We start from the raw sequence: 20,310 nt of genomic DNA, 5'->3' as shown, positions 1-20,310 counted from the left end.
ATATAAATAAAAGGGTCTATTATATATAAACTAGTTATATATTTCCAATTTATTCTATATATTATTGTACTACCCAACGTAATTATATACCTTATACGTACGCCCTATACGTATATCCGATACTATATATTTATTAATTTTATTTTCTCTTCCCTCTTCTCCTACCCTTTTTAATATTAATTATATATTTATATTTTACTAATTATATTAGGCAACTTAATTAATTTCTATATTTACATCTCCTCTACTTATATTTTAATTATTATATTCCGACCCCTATTAAGAATCTTCTAACGAATTTTCTAATAAACCTTTTATATTTAAGGTAAATACTTTAAGTAGAAAGCCCCTTTCTAGGGCTTTTAAAGTAAATACCTTTCGGGTAAATACTTTGAATAATGATTTTAATATTTTAAACCCTATTTAAAAATTATTCAAACGTATTAATATTTTTATTAAAAATCGTTATCGGACGAATTTATAATAATACTTAATTTACTTTTATATTTATTAAGGGATTATAATATTTTAGCGGTATAGTAAGCGTTTCAGTATATTTATTAACGCCTTTAGGGAATTTATTGTATATAAAGTACTTTCGGATGCTAGCGTTTATTTATATTTCGAATAGGATAATACTAATTTTCCCTTTAATGAATTTATTATTTAATTTCGAATAAACGAATAGGTAACGGAATTTACTACCTGATTTCGAATAAATAAATTGGCAATAGAGAAATACAAATTACTTTAAATATATTTTTAAATTTCTTTCTATATAGAATTTAAATTACTCTTATAGGAATTCGAAGTAGAAGGGGTATTTATATTATTCCTTATTAATAAGTTCGTTAATAGTATTCTTGCTATTAAGGACGTTTTTAATATTATATCAATTCGTTTTCATCTTCGTTCCGTATACGGAATCCTAATAAAAATTGTCCCCGAATTAATAGAATTACTTATTGCATTATATATATAATAATGCGTCTACTAGGGCTCTTATAAATTGAAAAATAATATTCGGAAAAAAGGGGAGATCCGTAATTATATAATTATAATGGCGTTTATTATTATAAATTCCTATATACCCCAAATGAACATATTTATCCCAAAGCTATTTAATATTTACTTTGAAAGTAATTCTATATAATTATATATATATAATATATTAGCCCGGTTTAAGATAATTTCTTCTTATAAAATTACCCTATAAATTATTAAGCGTTTTATTAATATTTTTATAGTACGTAGCTTAATATTTAAATCCTATAAGGATAAACCTTCCCCCCTTTATAAAATTTAAATATCCTTACCTCCGCTAATTTTTATATATATTTATATAATTATAAGTAAACTTTAAATTCGTTAATTGTAATCCGAATATAATTATTATTTATAATAATTTTAATTTTATAAATTATATATAAAATTTTGATATCGGTCAGAAGAATATTATATAGAATCTTGCCATCTATTTCTTTATTAATAATCCCGATATTAATAGGCTATTTATACTATTTTAATAGCGCCTATATATTAAATTCGAATTAGAATAGCTTTTTAATTATTTAAATATTACGTTACTATCCTTCAATAACGCGGCCCGTTATTTTACTAAAGGTCAATTAACCGCTATATTTGGGCGGAAATTAAAATAGTCTATCCATCTTTTCCCGGTCGTTAAGCGATTAAAAACCGTTAAAAGCTATATCCTACAAACTCCGGCAATTTTAGAAGACGAAAGTAAAATCGTTAGCATTTATTAATTTTAAAATAAATTCTTTTTTATATTTTTGGACTTAATAAGGAGAATTTCGGCGATCGATTTATTTTCGTCTATAGCGATTAAAAAACGACGTCTTTCATTCATTATATTATTTTCAATTAATTTAAAGTTAATTATATATATAATTATAAATAGTAGATTCTTATTGTATTTATATTCTTTTATATCCTTATAAACTACGTTAATATAGTATTTCGCGTCTTTTAACTTCTTATAATATAGGATATTTAAGGCCTTAGAAGGGATAAGAGAATAAAATAGTACGATACTAAATTCTATAACGGTTAATATTTATTAAAGGATATATTCGCCTCTAAAACTTGAACCTTCCTTATAACTAGGCTCGTCGATTATAATTATATATTAGAATTGAATATTACTAAATCTTCTATATAATAGTGTATAGAATACGTTAGGGAGGTTTTTATTAATTAGTAATTTTCTTTAATTAATAATGAATTCTTTTCGGCAATTATATAGACCGGATATAAAACACTTTCGGAGGCGTTTAATATTAACTATTATAATATATATTCTTATTTATAAATTATTTATATTTTTATAGTCTTCGACGAAATTATTTTATTAGGGGATTATAATATTTTACGAGAACTAATAAACTTCCTTCCTATTTTATTTTATAATAATAAATTTAGTAATTATAAACCTAAAATACTTTATTTAATATAATTATTTCGTTTTAAAATTACAAACGAATTACTCGCCAATACTATTTTATAATTTAATATAATACAATATTCTACGGCTAATAATTAGTAGAAAGCGATTAATATAGCCTTCGAATATATTAACATATCCTTTATATTCGATATTAAATAAAATAAAAATTCGATTTATAATATTATAATTATATTCGTCCGGCTTCTTACTATTAATTTATATACTATAACTATCCAGAAAATTATTAAAAATAATATAAAAAATTTATTAAAATAATAAATATATAAATCCATTTATAGATAAGGATATTATTAATTACGTATATATAATATATTAAAACGGTTAGGTATAATAAAATAGTATAGAATTTCGGCCGCCTAGTAATTTAAGATTTGATACCCCTAATATTTTCTAATTTAAATTTATTATATTATTAGAATCGAAATTTAATACATTTAAAAAAAAAATTCGACTATTACGAATAAATAAATAAACGACTATCGGGAATTTTAAGAAGGCTATTAGATAAATAGAGAGGGATATAGGAAAAATAATTATTAACAGTAATAAGAGCGAACGGATATATTTTAATAATAATATTAACTCTAATAACGATTTCGCGTAATTACTTTTTAATAAATCTTTATTTATATAGATTAAACTAAAAATAATTTAGGATACCGATAATATAAATTAATTTCGTATATATTTTATATTTTTATAAAACTTTTCTAATAGTAGTATAATACGGCGTATTTACAGTAGATTAATATGGGGTATTACTAAACGTTAGGGTAAAGTAGCTTTATTCTAATTAGAGTTAATTTGGCTATATACTATTCAATCTTTTATTTACTATATTTTATTCTAATTGAAATAGAGCGAAATAAATTGCTACCTAGGGGAACCTAAATATAAAATTATAATCTAACTTAATAAAAAAACCGATTCCCTTACCTTCCCCTTAATTTATCCTTATTGTCCTCGTCTAATCTTTAGTATTATTTTACTATCTTCCCCTCCCCAGTACCAAAATAATCATTATTCGCGAAACAGAATAATTATAAATTAAGGGAATAATACTAATAATTTCCTATATTTAAGCGCCAAAAGTAAGGATTTAAAATCTAATTCTTTTTATATATAAAGTTTTTAAAATATCCAATTCCGCTACTTCCAATTAATAACTTCTAAAAAATATATTTTTATTACTAAACGAAAATATTTCTTATTAAATTTCCGTTTCAGTTTCCGTTTTCGCCCTATTATAAATAAATTAATAGATAATATATAGGTTAAATATAGGTTAAATTCACTCGGCGATACCGACTTTAGTAATTTTAAAGGATAATGAAGGAACCTCCCTTAATTATAATCCTTACTACGGGTTACTAAAGTCTTTAGGAATATATAAATAAATATCTTATTATTATTATAGGGGTAGATAATAAAATTTATTAAATAGAAAGGATAAGATGTTTTATAAGAATTAATATATATAACCTTTCTTTCCTAATCTTCCCCTTTACTATACTTATATAATCCGTATAAACCGTTGCTAAAATCTTCAATTATTTAAAACTAGCCTAAATAATAGGGGTCGATATAATATTAAATAAAGTCCGTCTTTTATAAAGGGTCGAATAGGAATTCGAAACGTTCGTAGTCCTAGAATATTAAATTAATTGTAATTAACAGGGTAAAATACTAAACGGGATTGAATTATTAACAAGAATTAATACGGAATATTATAAAAAGAGTATTATAAAATACTATAGGGGGGACGTTGGGGATATATTTAAAATATAAATTTAAGATTTAATTAAAACGAAAATAAATTGAGGAAAAGTTGGAAAGGTTAACGTCCGGAATAATATTACTAGAAGGTTCGAACTATGAGAGGTATATTATTTAGCTATTCGCTTTAAAATATAGTAATTAAAACGCTACTTCCTAAAAGAAATACGCTAAATAGAATTAATTAAGGATTCTTTAATATCCGCCGCCGTACATCTATTTAAAAACAAATTTTTAGTCCGAACTAAACGAATTTCCCTAAAGTAGTAATATAATAATATAATAAAAATTATTCGAACGATAATATTTTTACGTAAATAAAATTATTCTTTATAATAATTTATATATATTCTATATATATAATAGGGCGGCTCTATATCTTCCTAAATATATTTATTAATTTAATTTCCTAAAACGAATATAAACGATATATATATAGTTAAAGATTAATTAACCTTCGAAGATTTCAAAATTATTAAAGAGGCTAGTATTAGAATTATTTAAGACTTCGGCCGAAATAACGAAGGTAATTGAGGGACGGATATTAACTAAAGGACGAATATTAACCAAAGGACGGGTATTAATTAAGGGACGGGCATTAATCGAAGGACGGGTATTGGCCGAAGCATTAGAAATGGTCGAAGGATAGGCATTAGCCGAGGAATTAAAAGCGGTCGAAATATTATTATTGGCAAATATAATAAAGATAATAAGACTAGTAGTTGAAGGACGATTAATAATTAAAGAACGGGTATTAGCTAAGAAACGGGTATTAATTAAAGGACGGATAGTAATCGAAAGACGGGTATTAATCGAAATATTATTATCGGCCGATATAATAAAAGTAATAAGACCGGTAATCGAAGGACGGTTAATAATTAAAGAATAAATATTAACTGAGGAACCGGGAATAGTCGAAACGTTATTACCCTAGTAAATAAAGGTAATTAAAAGGTTCATAATATTATTCTACCTCTTAATAAATTATAATTTCCTTAAACGTTTAATTACCTTATAATTATATAATTAGGCTATATATACTTATAATTAACCGTCGGGTAAGGAAAGAGGCGTACGGAATAGAATAATATATATATAAGGTAAATAAGAGAATGAATTTAAAAAGATAACCTATTTACCTAATTATATATTGTAACTTAAAAATATATTTATAATATATGCTGACTCCTTAATGGGTTGAGTACGTACAAATTTAATCCGGGGAAATAATACGAATATAAATTAGATAGGATAATAAATTCGAGGATAACTTACCTACCTAGTTATATATTATAATTTAGAAATATATTTATAATATATACTGATTCCCTAACGGGTTAAATACGTATAAATCTAATCCGGAGAAATAATACGAAAATAAGTTAAATAAAAGAATAAATTCGAAAATAACCCACTTACCTAACTATATATTATAATTTAGAAATATATTTATAGTATATACTAATTCCCTAATAGGTTGAGCGCGTATAAATTTAATCCTGGGAAATAATACAAATATAAATTAAACGAATTAGTATAGGGAAATATAAAAATAGTAAGAGTAGAAAGGGTTATAAATAAATAGAATAAGTAGGGTAGTTTAACTTTAAGAAAAATTAAGCCCGAAAATATACTATTTTAAATCGAACTCTGTTATATTTACTTATATATTTTCGTACTCAATAAGGTCGTAATATATAGTACAAATAAAATAAAGTTTACCAATAAAGGGAAAGGCGGCATATTAATAATATACGCGATATATACTTTATAATATAAAGTATTAAATACTAAACCCTCACTAACCACTCTCAAAATATAAAAATATTATAGCCTAATAGATTACAACACAAATTATTAATAATATATTAGTATAATATATAGCGATATTAATATTTAACTTATTTATTCGTAGGCTATTCTATTACTCTCTATTAGAAAATGAACGTAAAAGCGAATAATCGGTAAAACCTTATAGTAGGACCTTTTAGTACGGACCCGCTTAAACGCCGACGCTAAAATTTATATTTATTTAACGAATAAAAAATTGTTATATAATAAATAAATTATAAAAGTAAATATATATACGCCGCAATACCTTTCAATAATTACATATTTGTTTATTCTATATCCGTCGTTTCTAATTTAGGGGACCTTATATTCTATAAAATAATTGTACGCTACGATCCTAGAATTCCCTTTACCGAATAGAAATTAATTTCGTCCGTCGGCCTAATTCCGGGAATATTCCTTAAACGAACCTATTGAATTATCAATATAGTTTATATACATAATACTTTGTATTTATTTCGTATTAATTTTGAATTAATTATTTAAAAATAAAAAGAGAATTCGCAAAACGACTTTCGATTTTTTATTTTTAGTCTTTAGGTCAACCTTACCTACATCTTTACTATATAGCTAATACGTAACTAATTGAAGGACTTACGCGCTAGTTTATTAGAACGTATATAATATTCGTCGGTAGATTATTATAATATAAATTTAATAACCTATAAACTTAAATACAATATAGTTTGGTAATTATTTAACCGAAGTATTCATTTATTTACTTTTTTATTTTATTATAGATTTATTCTCCGATTCTAATTTCTTTAACGTACTTCGCTCAAATAACTAAATTTATTTTAAATTACGTAGTCGATATACTTACAAAATAGAAGGCGATTTACTTTTATTAAAATTACTTTATATCAGCGCTTATTATAATAAGTAAATTATCTTCGGCTTCTTTAATAATATATTTAACTATTTTATTCCTATTAAAATTATTAGCTACTAATTCCGAATTATAATATCCTTCCAATAAAATAAATAAATTATAATTTTTTATTTTTATTAGAATTATTAATTATTAGACCCGAACTATATAATTACTCCCTGATTCTAAATTACCTTATATACTTCCTTTAAATAGCTTCGATAACTAAATTTATCCCGAACTATTTAATTAAACTTACCTATTCATTAAAGTAAATTAGCGCCGACTTTATTTTTATTAAAATTAATGCAAACGATTCTAATTAGAATAAAGTAAAAGAATTAATTCCGGGCCCTTTTTTTATTGCGCATAAATTTACGGGTATTACTCGGAATACTTCCGTTAACTCTAATACTTATTACCGTTATAATATTAATTCGAATACATAATATATTTTTCATATCGGTCTTGTTAAATATTTCCTAATTTTCCGTTTCGTTACGTAGGTACCCCTTTCTAATTATAAATTTAATTTATTTTTAGCCAATTTTGAAAATATATATGTCTAACTATAGACTTTATTTAATATCCACGCCGAAACCCTCTAAGTCCTTAATTATAATTTTTATTATCGTCTTTTATTTAAATAAGAAGTTCTTTAAGTATTCGATAGATTTAAAATCTTATTCCTAACTTTTAATAGAAATTATACCCTCTTCGATTTTATTATACGCTCGGTTTATTATAAATACAATAATACAAAATTCTTAGGCTATAGTTGCGGGTTTTGCAACTAAATTATAGTAAAAATCGATTTATATTATAAGGAAGGTTGACTTATAATTTATTGCCTATTATATAATTCTATCTGGGGTAATTACGATATTTATATTGGGTATAGTACGAATTAGGGCCGAAAGGTCCCAAACGTAATTACTTTCTATATTAATATCCGCGAAGAATTCTTTAATAATAATAATAAATAAGCTTATACTTTTATCGCCGGTATTATCATTATTATTTCTACTATTATTATTATAAATATTAAGCGCGTCGGCGTCGTTTATATTAATATTGCCGTCATTCTTATTATTATCATTATTACTATCGGTATTATTATTATTATTATTACTTGTAGCGTTAATATAAATTTAGTTACTACGTTAATAGAACTTTTAATATTTTAACACCCGTTTTAGAGGAGATTTATCTCTATCGCTAATTTCTATTAATTTCCGCTAACGTTTTAATGTCCTTAAAGGAAATTCATTTTCTAATTTAATTAAATCGTTATTAGGGTTTATAAATTTTAAATTCTTCTTGAGAGGGTATAGGACTTTATTACGGGCAAATTACTCAATTTTCTTTTATATAATTAGTATTACCGGCCTACAACTATTTACAACCCCTTTTATTACCGCTTCGAGGGCTTTAAATTTAATTTTAATCCGTCTCTCTTCTAATTTAATATTGAATTACTATTTATTAGCCGAAATAAAGGTCCGTACTTTAATTAATTAATATTTTCCTTCGGTCTTCGAATTGCCAATAGGGTACCGGGTAAGATTTTTACTAAATTAAATAGCTCGTCCTTCATTAATATTATTGAATATACTATAAATATCGGTTAAGGACAGGACTTTACCAGGAATGTATTAATTTATATAGTAAGGGCCGAATAGTAGGAAGATCCGTTCGAAGTAATTCTAATTAATAGGTTACTTACTTATAACTATTTTTATAATATTTAAAAGTAATTTCGAATACAAATGTTTAATAAGGGCCGCCCTTTTCGAAGTATAGGCTTCGATATTCTAAGGGGCTTCTATTACTATAAAAACCGGTCAAAATTATAGGATATTGAATATTTTACTACCTTATATTTTACTAGGGTCTGGAAATACCCCCCAACTTTATTAGGGATATTAATCTTATATAAATAGAAATTCGGGACGAATTTATGAATTTATTATTAAACTGGTTAACAAACTTTATTCTAATTAAAATGAATAGGACCTTCATTAGGTAAATTATAACCTACCTTTCGTAAAATCCTTTCCCTAATCCAATTATAAATTATCCTATATACAATTAGGAAATACTATTCAATTACGTTCTACTAACCGATATAATATAATCGCCCTATATATTAAAATATAAAATTTATATTCTATATAAAATTCAATTTAATATTAATATAATAAGCGCTATAGAAGTTTAATCTAACTATATGAATAATTAAATTTTAAATTAGAATATGTATACCCGAATATAGCTAGTTCTAAGCGGAAATAATATATCTCCAATACTTAAATTTAATTTAAATAAATTATTTCGATTTTTAAACCGGTTCTTTTTAATATGGTATAGAGTATTTTGTTTAATATTAACCCGCTATTATAAGTAGCCTTTATTCTAAATAAAATTATTAATGATTATTTTAATTAGAATAAACGAAATAATATTTTAATTAGAATAATTAAGGAAATGAATTTATATTTATATTTATAGGGAATTCGCTACAGTTAATATTCATTTACAATCTATATACATTTATATACACTTCTTTATGGTTTAAGCGAAGAAAAGAGATTCGGAAAGAATTTAATTAAATATACTCAACCTTTCCTTAAGAGGGAGGACGGCGGCATTAAATATAAAATTAATAAATATATATAATAAACCTCCGTTGTAATCTAATTTGACCAAATTATTTACCGTATTAACGCCGAAACGAAGAAGGGCATTTTCGTCCCGATATACCGTTTTCAAAATGATTAATACAATTAAACTACGAGATTAATATAGTAATCCCTTAAAAGACTTTATTTAATATATTAACGTACTATATATTAACGATATTGTTTACGAATATTAGCTACTAAACGTTTACGTTTTATATGAAAGATTATAGGAATTTAATTAATATTATATTTAAAGCGAATAGGCGGTCCTTTTCGGATACCTTCAGTATTAATAGGTCGTCGATCTTATACTATAACGGATCGGTCGATACGTTTTTGAATAAATTATCTATATAAGTAGCGACTTCCCATCGTTAAAATATATATTCGAAGTGGACTATCCGAATTTCTATCGGTAAGTTATTTAATAAGGGGTATATAATAATCCTATTAAATAAAGTTAACAGGGTATTCATTCCCCGATTCACAACAAGGATTTAACTTTCTTTTATAATTTAGGTAGTAAATATATTTATAACCTTCCCCTTATTAGTAATAGTACTTTAAATATTAAAGTAGAAGTATTACTATTTAAAACCCTATAATTCCGTTCTTTTTTAAAGGGTATAATAGATTTCGTCAAATATATTTTCTTTAAAAATATAATTAATATCGCCCGATTCGTATAACAGTACGAAATTTTCTAAGACCTTTAATCTATTACTATTAAATTTTAATAGATATTTAAAGACTTTATATAAACTTACTTTGTAAATTAAAATAGCAAATATTTTAATATTACTTAATTAATTTAGTATAGGGGTAGCGGAATAAATTAAATACATAGCGGTAAGGATTAATCTAATAGCGTACTATATTATTATATTTATATTACGTATAAATTAAATTTCGTTAAGGATAATAATTCAAAATTTAGCGCCCTACGTATTTATTATAATTAATTATCCTTTCTAAATTTTAAAAATTTTATTACTAAAGAAAAGTTAGTAATTAACCTATTTAATTCTAATTAGAATAATATATATATATATCGGGATTTCTGTCTTTTAATTGGTCATTTCTATAATTCTCGTCGATTTAATTGGCTTCGTTATTTCTAATAGCCGTAAATTAACTTTATTCAAAGGATTATTTATATATATATACTTTTATCCGAATAATATATTTATTAAAGTAGCGAAGTCATTCGCTGTACAATACATTAATTTCTTTATAGTTCGTTTACCGAACGGTAATAATAATATAGGCAGCGATAATAACCCTACGTATAATATTCGCTTTTTTACGCTAGTCAATATATTCCTTTATAAATATATTAAAAGATTTTTATATTAAAGTTTTATGTTAACGTAGGTCGCCTATTAGAATACTATTAGGGTTCTTATACTAATAATAGAAATTTAAGGCTTTAAATATACTATCCAATTCCGAAAACGTTTATATTATAAAATTAGAAAGTAGTACAATAATATTAGGAAACGCTTCGAAGGGTTTGCCTTACACCTCTATCTCTAAGAGTCGAAAATATTCTATTAAATATATTATTCTATAAATAAATATTTTACCTATACTAACCTTATTAATAAGGAGTACACCTTAGAGGGGCGATTATAATATATAATAAATAATATATATATTTATTAATTATTAACGAAATATAGCCTTTATGTTAATTAGAATAATTAAAAGTAATTCTAATTAACATAAAGTTGAATTTATTAATAATTTAATATAAGAGAAGATTAGAATAGTCAATACCTTCGATATCATAATTTACTTAATCGTACCGCTTCTTAAATTCTTTATAATTAAATTTAAGAGGGTTCTAATCCTATTATACGGGTTTAGGTATAAGAAATTTATTAAAAGTTTAAATACCCTTAAAAATTAGATTATAATTACTTAAAAAAATTTTTAAGGGATAGTTCCGAATAATTAAATTCTTAATAGCTACGCTATTTTCAATTTTATATTAAATACGGCCCTTTATAATTTCCTAAATTTCGCGGGGGTCCTGAAATAATTAGGCGACTCGGTCGACTATTTCGCTAGCTATACTAATATAGCGGCTAATATAATTTCCTATTCTATAAAATAAAGGGAACGATATAATATCTTTAAAAGGTTCTATAACCCTAGGTTCTACCTATTATTTAAATAATAGTTCGATATATTTGTTAAGAATATATATATTTAAGCGTATAGTGGGGTTTAAATTAAAATTAGTTATAGCGTCCCAATTTAATCATACGCGGGTAATAATCCCTAACGCCTTACCTATAGTAAATTATTAATAGAAATTATATAATATTATAAAAACGTTACAAATACATATATACGCCGCCTATTCGTTTACGTAATTAAATTCTTAAATCTCCTCTACTATCGGCCTATTTATAAGTTAATAAACAATACGAATTTATTAAATTATTTTATATAATTTTATTACGTATATACTAAATTAATTATATTTAAATCTATTGTATAGTGCCGCTGGGGCTAGGCTAATATCTACTATAGTAAGGAATACAATCGGTCTTATAAATATATTATTTATATTATAATACTTACATATCGACCCTATTATAATTTTACTATTATAGTATTAGAGAAAAAAGGAAAATATTTAGAAAATTTTAATCTAATCGTCCATATAATATCCCTTATATAGAGGCTAATCACTTTCGGTTTAGCGCTTAAATTTAAATTCGCTTTTATATCCGGATTTAATAAAACACTTTTTTAATACAATAAATAAATTAATATGTAATATTCCTCTTAGTATAATATTATTAAAATTATTATTTTTATTATTAAGTATAAGGAAATTGCTATATTAAATTATAGTAACGTATATAAATAGATCATTCTATTTAGCGGATTTAATAACCCGTATAATATAGTCGTACTATTTATTTATAAATACCGAAAATATATTTTAGAAAAGGGTATATATTTTAAAGAATAGTACGCCGTTTTATTTACTATTCGATTTGAGGTATTTAAAATTAGTTAAGGGGCTAAACTAATTAATTATTAAAATTGGTTAGCGAAGTAAACGAATATATAGGGGTAGAAATAATATATAATTAATTATAGGTTAGGGGAATTTATAGTCTGTATTCTATTTTAATTAGAGTAGAGATATAGGGCGCAATATGCTCTGAGTTAGGGGAATTAAATAAGGTGCATTTTATTCTAATCAAAATGAAAAAGATTTATTTTAATTAGAGTAAAATGTAAAAATCGAGAAGACTTATAACTATAATCTATATATTAATATATATAAATTATAATTTAACAATTTAAGAAAGAAGTTATGTAAATACCGGTAAATATAAATTTAATGTTCTATACGTAAGCTAATATTTATTCGGGTACTTTCTATTTATTTCATTTATTAAATTTATTATAATTACGAATTACGAATTCCTTAGGCTCGTTGTAAATAAATATAAAATTTCAATTATCCCTCTATATAAATAAATTCAACAATTTTCGGCGGAGAATATTTAAATTATAATATTCTACGTATTTAGAGTAATTATTTTGAAAGAATATAGAATTATTATTATTATTAAACAATACAGTATATTTATTTGTATTTTTATACTATTTAACACGTAGATATTATAAATATTATAAATTTTGTAATTAGACTTCGGTTACCGAAATATATAGTAATTCTAATAATTTATTAGGGTTAAAGATATTATTCGTAGCGGCCGCGGCGGCGTTTCCTTTAATCGCCTTGCCCCTAATAGCCCTCTTAAGTAATATAATTAATTATAATTATTATACTTTATTTAGATTGGAATTACTATATTTTATTTTAATCGGTATCGTTACTATATAAGAAAACGAAGGTTAATTATTTACAGAAGGAGAGAAGGAAAAAAAGAGAAAGGGCGAAGGAAATTAAAAATAAATAATTTGTATAAGGAAATTATATTAATTAAATTAGGATAGCGTTAGTATATGTTAACATAGAATTTAAAATACATCCTTCGTTACTAATTATATATAAACGATAAAGTATTTAATAATGAATATTAAAGTAAGCCCCTATTTATTTAATGTATAAAATAAATTCCGATTAGAATAAAATTTAAAGATAATTAATTTAATTATATTTTAGAACGTATATTTAAAGTTAGGGGATAACGAACTATAATATCGTTTAATAATCTGAATTAAAATAGAATTTAAAATTAGGTACGTCGCGGGGTTTATTAAACTTATTAATTCGGATACAATTATTATAATATAATAATTAAATTTACATAAGGAGAGGATTCGACCCGCGAATATTAAAGTATAAGTATATATAAATTACGTATATAATTTAACTTTATATATTAATTCCAATTAAAGTTAAATCCGCTTTTAAAATACGTATATTTATTTTTTCCATTTTATTAATATTATACTAGTTTTTACCCTTTTAGCGGATAGGGCTATACTTATATACGTACTAGCGGAAGGAATTGCGTACGAAATTAAATTTATAGTATTTAAATTATTATTTATAAGTATTTTTAAGTTCTATACTTATTCTACCTTCTCTAATCTCCTTTTCTTTACGCTCGCTTTATTACAAATAATTCATTTTAAATTAATAGTAAATACTTTTAACGTAAAGGGAGTAATACGCGTATATTTTATAATTAATATATTATTATAATTTCCTAATTATTTCTACGCTTCGAATTTTAGAATAACTTTGACAAAGTTTTATATAATAGGTATAGAAATTTATTTATTAAACTTATATATAAGTGCGTATATAAAATCTAAAGATATAAAAGTTTTTTTTAGGTAAATCGAAGAGCCTAACGATATTAAGGTAAAAAATCTTTATTATAGTAGTTATAAAGCAATCTAATTCGGTTAGAATAAAATTAATTTTAAATAGTTTCGCCGGGTATTTAATAATAATTATAGACTTTTTTCTTAGGATAGGTAATAAGAGATTTAAAGGAGGATAATATTTATTATAATATTACAAACGAAGTATTATAATAAGAGTAGTACTAAAGGATTAAATATCGAAATCTATTATATAATTATACAATTCCCCGAAGGTAAAAAGTAACCTAAATTCTTATAATAGCTTTTTAATATATAATTTAAAATATAGTATATTAACAAATTCGTATATCTTTTTATATTTATTTATAACCTTCTCCCGAACCGCTTTTTCTATTTTATTTTAAATACGAAATTATTAATTACTATTATTAATACCTAATTCCTATAGAACCCGTTGAACGACTATAGTATTTTCGTTATTTAATAATTCTTTTTTATTTAATATACTTTCCCCGTCCGAAGTATTTTCCTCGTTTAAAGTATTTTCTTCGTCCGAAGTATCTTTATCCCCCGAAGTAAACGATTAAATCGGTTTTTTAATTAAAGTAAAATTTGATATACTATATTACGAAATAATATTAATAGATAAAGGAGGCGGTACGTATTAGGTTTCGAATATTAGAATAGAGGAATAATATAATAAAGTATTATTACCAAAATACATAATCGTTTTTGTTTTAATAAATTTCTATAATTAACTAAAATAATCAAATTAATAATAAAAGACGAAATAAAACCTTATATTATACATAATAGGATCCGTACAAACAGTACGTCCAAAATATTAAAGAGCGACTCTATTTACACGGGGATAAAACTCTATTCGCACGGGGAAAAAAATTTGAAATAGGGCACAACTTAACTAAATTAAGGTGTATAAATATAAAAGTAGTATCAAAGTAATCGTTGATTTTTTTTGGATTTTACTAGGCAGGCGTGGCCCTCTATACTGCAAACGCAACTTAGTTAACTTTTACCTTAAACTTTTATCTATTAAGAAGGCCTTTCTAAAAGTCTTTATTATTTTGAGAGCTATAGAACAGCTACGCCCAAGGTATGAAGCTTATAAGATGTAGAAAAAAGAATAAAAAATACAGTTTACTTTACCAGTCTTAAGACCTTCTCGTTACAGCCGAATACTTGATTTCAAATTTTCTTCCCCGTGCGGATCGAGTTTTATCCCCGTACAAATAGAGTCGCTCATATTAAATTAGGTCTACGACGTTATTCAACTGAATTATATTATATTATATTATATACTATATATCCGGAATATTTATACTTATGCCGAGCGAAACGGTAATAGATATTATTCGGTATATAGAATTAAACTATTTAAAATCTTTATATATAGCCCTTTAATTTAGAAGACGGGTATTAACGTTATATTTACAAATTATTTCTTACTATATACAAAGGTTTATAATTAAAAGATATAAAATATTACAAAAAATACGATTAGGCGGAAAAAATTAATAATTTACTATTAATATAAAAAATGGTTTTCAGAATAAAATAAATATTAGGCCGGGGGTTATTAAATATTAACGCGCCGAAGACGAATTCGAACCGCTAATAATTTTTAAATACATTTAATAGAATTAATTATAATATTATTATAATATTAGATTAATTAATAAAACTATGAATAATAGAGAGTTTATTTAAACTATAACCCTTCGGGTAGAGATTACTATATTTATATATATATAATTATATTTTAGAAATAAAAGTAGCTGTATATTTAAATTAAAGAATATTAAATAAGATAGTAATCCTAATAGTATGAATATCTATAAATTATTTCCGAAATGTACGCTGTTAGAATATAGTATATAATTCGTTTATAACGATAAATATAATCCGTTAATTAAATAAAGCCGTACGTATTAATTCTATAAACTTTACGTAGGTAGTTTATTTTAGATCGAGGAAAATATATATATAGTTCCTAGATTTTAAATCTGTTTAGAAGCATAGATATTATTAGAGGATTAATTAGAATTTATTTAAACCCGATAAGGGAATAGAAGGTTAATTTCCCTATTAATTTTAAATATATTAAATATAAGTCTTATACTTTTATAATTAATTAATTAATTAAAATAAGTCGAATATTAAAAAATTTAATAATAGTATTCCGCTATTCCTTATTAAGCTAATTTAGTAACCCTCTTGATTAAAATAATAAATATTATTTAAAAAATAATATTCTTACCATAGTCCGTGTGGGCAAGTAAAATCGTATCACTTCGTTGGTAAATAATATAATAAATAGATTTAATTTAATTAAATTTTGGGCGGCGTTAATTTAAACTTATAAGTAATCCCTAATCTAATAGATAAATAGCAACCGCATTAATAAAATAATATTATATATTTTTAACGTCGGTAAATATTATTTAGTATAATACTTCGGCAATTTAATTTTGAAAAATTAGGTTAAGAGGTATAGATATATCGGGTTGCTAAAAGTCGGTAATATAACGAATTAATTCTATAATCTTATTAGTATTAGATTTATAATCGTTTATTATATATACGAATTTTTATATCGATACGATATTAGGTTATATAAATAGAGTATGCGATTTTTCTAAATGTAATTTTGCCTATAATAAAAACTAACCTTATAATATTAATAGGTAATAAAGGCCTTATAGAAATACGAAAAAAAGTATATAAAAATAGATTTATTATTCGTATTATGCTCAGACATTTTATTTAATTGAGTTTTAAATTTTTATAATAATCTAATATTCGAGTATTTATGTAGAGATTGAATATTCTTTGTTTATATTAACCGATTTCGTTCAAACTATATATAAGCGTAATTTTAATATTATACTATTTAGACCTATAGGGTATAAAGAAATTGCGCTACGTGTAGCGGCGGAGCGGATGGGGGCTGATAAATTAGGTTGAGCGTCTGTTATAAGAGACTATCTGTTATTGCTGCGAGCAACGAGAATTAACTGCTTCTTACTACGAGCTAATGCATAAAAATAGCAAATTACTCACTCTGACGTATGGGCGGATGCTGAAATATATTTAAGACTCTACGTATATACTTGGATCCGGTTATTCTGCAGAAGAAATTAGGGTATATACCCGTGGAGATAGGGTGGCTTTCTAACCCATCCCCACTCGAAGCCACCCTTGTTAGAGGCCAGGGAATCCACTGAGTATGCACGTGCCTAATTGGAGTGGGATATGCGGGATTTATTTAGAGATGCCAAAGCTTCGAGTTTGTAGAGCTAGTCTTATATAGTTATATATAATTAAACTACGTTGAACCCCATATCAATTATTACCTATAAGATTATAATTAAGAGAAACTCTATCTGCATTGTGATAAAACTCTCAATCCACTGTGGTTTCAAACTAAAAACCTAAGTAGCTCGGGCAGAATGAGGAGTACAAGTACGTATCTAGGTTTGGAATTTTTGTCCTTTTTTTCTGTATTTCCTGAGCTTCAGAGTGTGAGGATACGGCCTGCCTAGCGTCCGCAGACACAATTCGTATAAAAAAGGAAAAAGATAATTCGAAGATTTTGCAATTAGACTTTTCTTCTTGGCCCTAGGTGTATCGGAGGTAGTTGTTACCTTATAAAATCAAATGAAAATCAACGATTCGAATGCTACTACTTTTATACCTGTAACTTGATTTTTGGCTAAGTCATACTTAGTTTTAACTTTACACTACAGTGGATTAAGAGTTTTATCACAGTGCAGATAGAGCTGCTCATAATTAAAAGTCTTATTAATTTAACCGTTAAAACTATCGCTAATAACGATAACCGATTAACCGATTATGAATAATATTTACGACTAAGATTAATAGTATTACTCTTAACGGCCCTAAAGATTAGCCGGTTTAGGAAGATACCTTTATTTTTATAGCTTAGGACTTTAATCTTTGAAAATATATCGATCCTAGTAACTATATACCTTAGCTAATTAAGCCCGTAGAGTCTAATATCGCTAGCTATTAGGGAGAGGTCCTAATTAGAGAAATTAAGGAAATTAAAAAGGAGAGGGAATTTACCCTATCGATTGCCTTTAAGATATACGGCTTCTATTATAAACGCGATTATTATAATTATATAACTAAAAAATCGGATTAATATATAGAGGTTAAAACTTTCTTTAATTTAGGTATTGAAAATATTATATTAAGTTATTGGATATTTAAAACCGTTAGAAATAATTACCGGGATATTAATTTTATTAAATGTATTAATTTATATAAATAGTACAAGAATTTTAATAAATTTACCGCCTTTAATAACCGAAAGGTAAAGAAATTCACCCGGGCTAAATTCATTAATATTTTTAAGCTCCTTAATAGAATTAATTATAATTAATATAATTAAACCTTTTAATAGGAAGTGGTTATAGCCTTCTATATTATTAAAGGGATTAATAAAATAGATGAATTAAATTTATAATTCCTTGAATTCTATATAATTATTTATTTGAATCCTTATACCGTTTAAATAAATAATTATTAATTTTAATATAATAAGGAGATTGACAAGAATTTTAAATTTTAAATTCTTTTCTATATTATAATTAAGGATTTTCGTAAAGTACTAATAGCGAATATTATTTAAGGGAAGGGTTATACCCTTTCGTTTAAAAGTATTACACTTATAATTATATTAAGTAGTAAGCCCGTTAAGGAGGATATTCTTAATAACGAATAAAACTTTAGTTTAGAGGTAGAAAGATAGGAAGAGGCTATAGGTAAGAATAGTGAATTTAAAAAGAATATTAATAAGAATAAGCGCCCTTTCTCTTCGTCCTTACTGGCGAATAAACAATTACATTAATCCCTATATGGATTCTATAAATAAATAAGGTATAATTTAGATAAGTATTATTATATTAAATTATAATTAGTCTTTAAAGGCTAAATTGAAAATCCTATTATTAAGAAGCGTATATTGGCTAATTTAAAGAAGGATAAAATATTTAAAGAGGCCGTTGACCGTCTACGAACGTAGTAGGACGATAAAGATTAAAATAATTAATTTTATAGACGCTAGGTAAATAAAAATAGGTTTTTAATATTTATAGCGAAATATAGCGATATATACCTATTAAAAAACTTCTATAATCTTCAATTTAGGTATAATAATACATATCTTTAATAAAATTAAGAGGGAGGGCTAAAAATATATTAATAACTAACCCTGATAATTCTAAAGGCGAATTTAACTGGCTATTTATATCGTTATAAACTCTATTCTATAATAGCTAAGTTTACGACGGCTCTAAACCGTTCCGACGCTATATTACAGCGCTATACTATACGAACATCGGCGCTCCTCGGTACTAACACGAGTCCAACGCCTAATAGGTCCCTAGCGACCTAATACTAATAAAGCGTTCCGAATATTAAAAGACGCTTTCGTATCGGCGCTTATATTCTAATATTAAAATTACTCTTAAGAAATAAGAATAAAAATGATGCTTCGGTTAAAATTATTTCTAATATTCTATTTTAAAAAATCGATAATTAATAATACTTAATGATATTTTTTTCAAAGAAATTAACAAATACCGAACGGCGTTAATATATAGGGCAATAAGAATTTTTCGTTATAGTAGCTAACTTAGAATACTAGAATTAATATTTAAAGGGCCTTCTTAAAGAATTCTTAATATTTATAAACTATTAAACTTTAATAGGAATTATCAAATCCCTAGCGAAGGATCTCCAAAGGAAATTAATACAAT

Source organism: Neurospora tetraspora (genome assembly GCF_033439725.1).
Source record: "Neurospora tetraspora strain CBS 560.94 chromosome Unknown B0H65scaffold_7, whole genome shotgun sequence".
NCBI lineage: Eukaryota > Fungi > Ascomycota > Sordariomycetes > Sordariales > Sordariaceae > Neurospora > Neurospora tetraspora.
The sequence above is the reverse complement of the archived record's forward strand: the minus strand, read 5'-3'. Positions refer to the sequence as shown.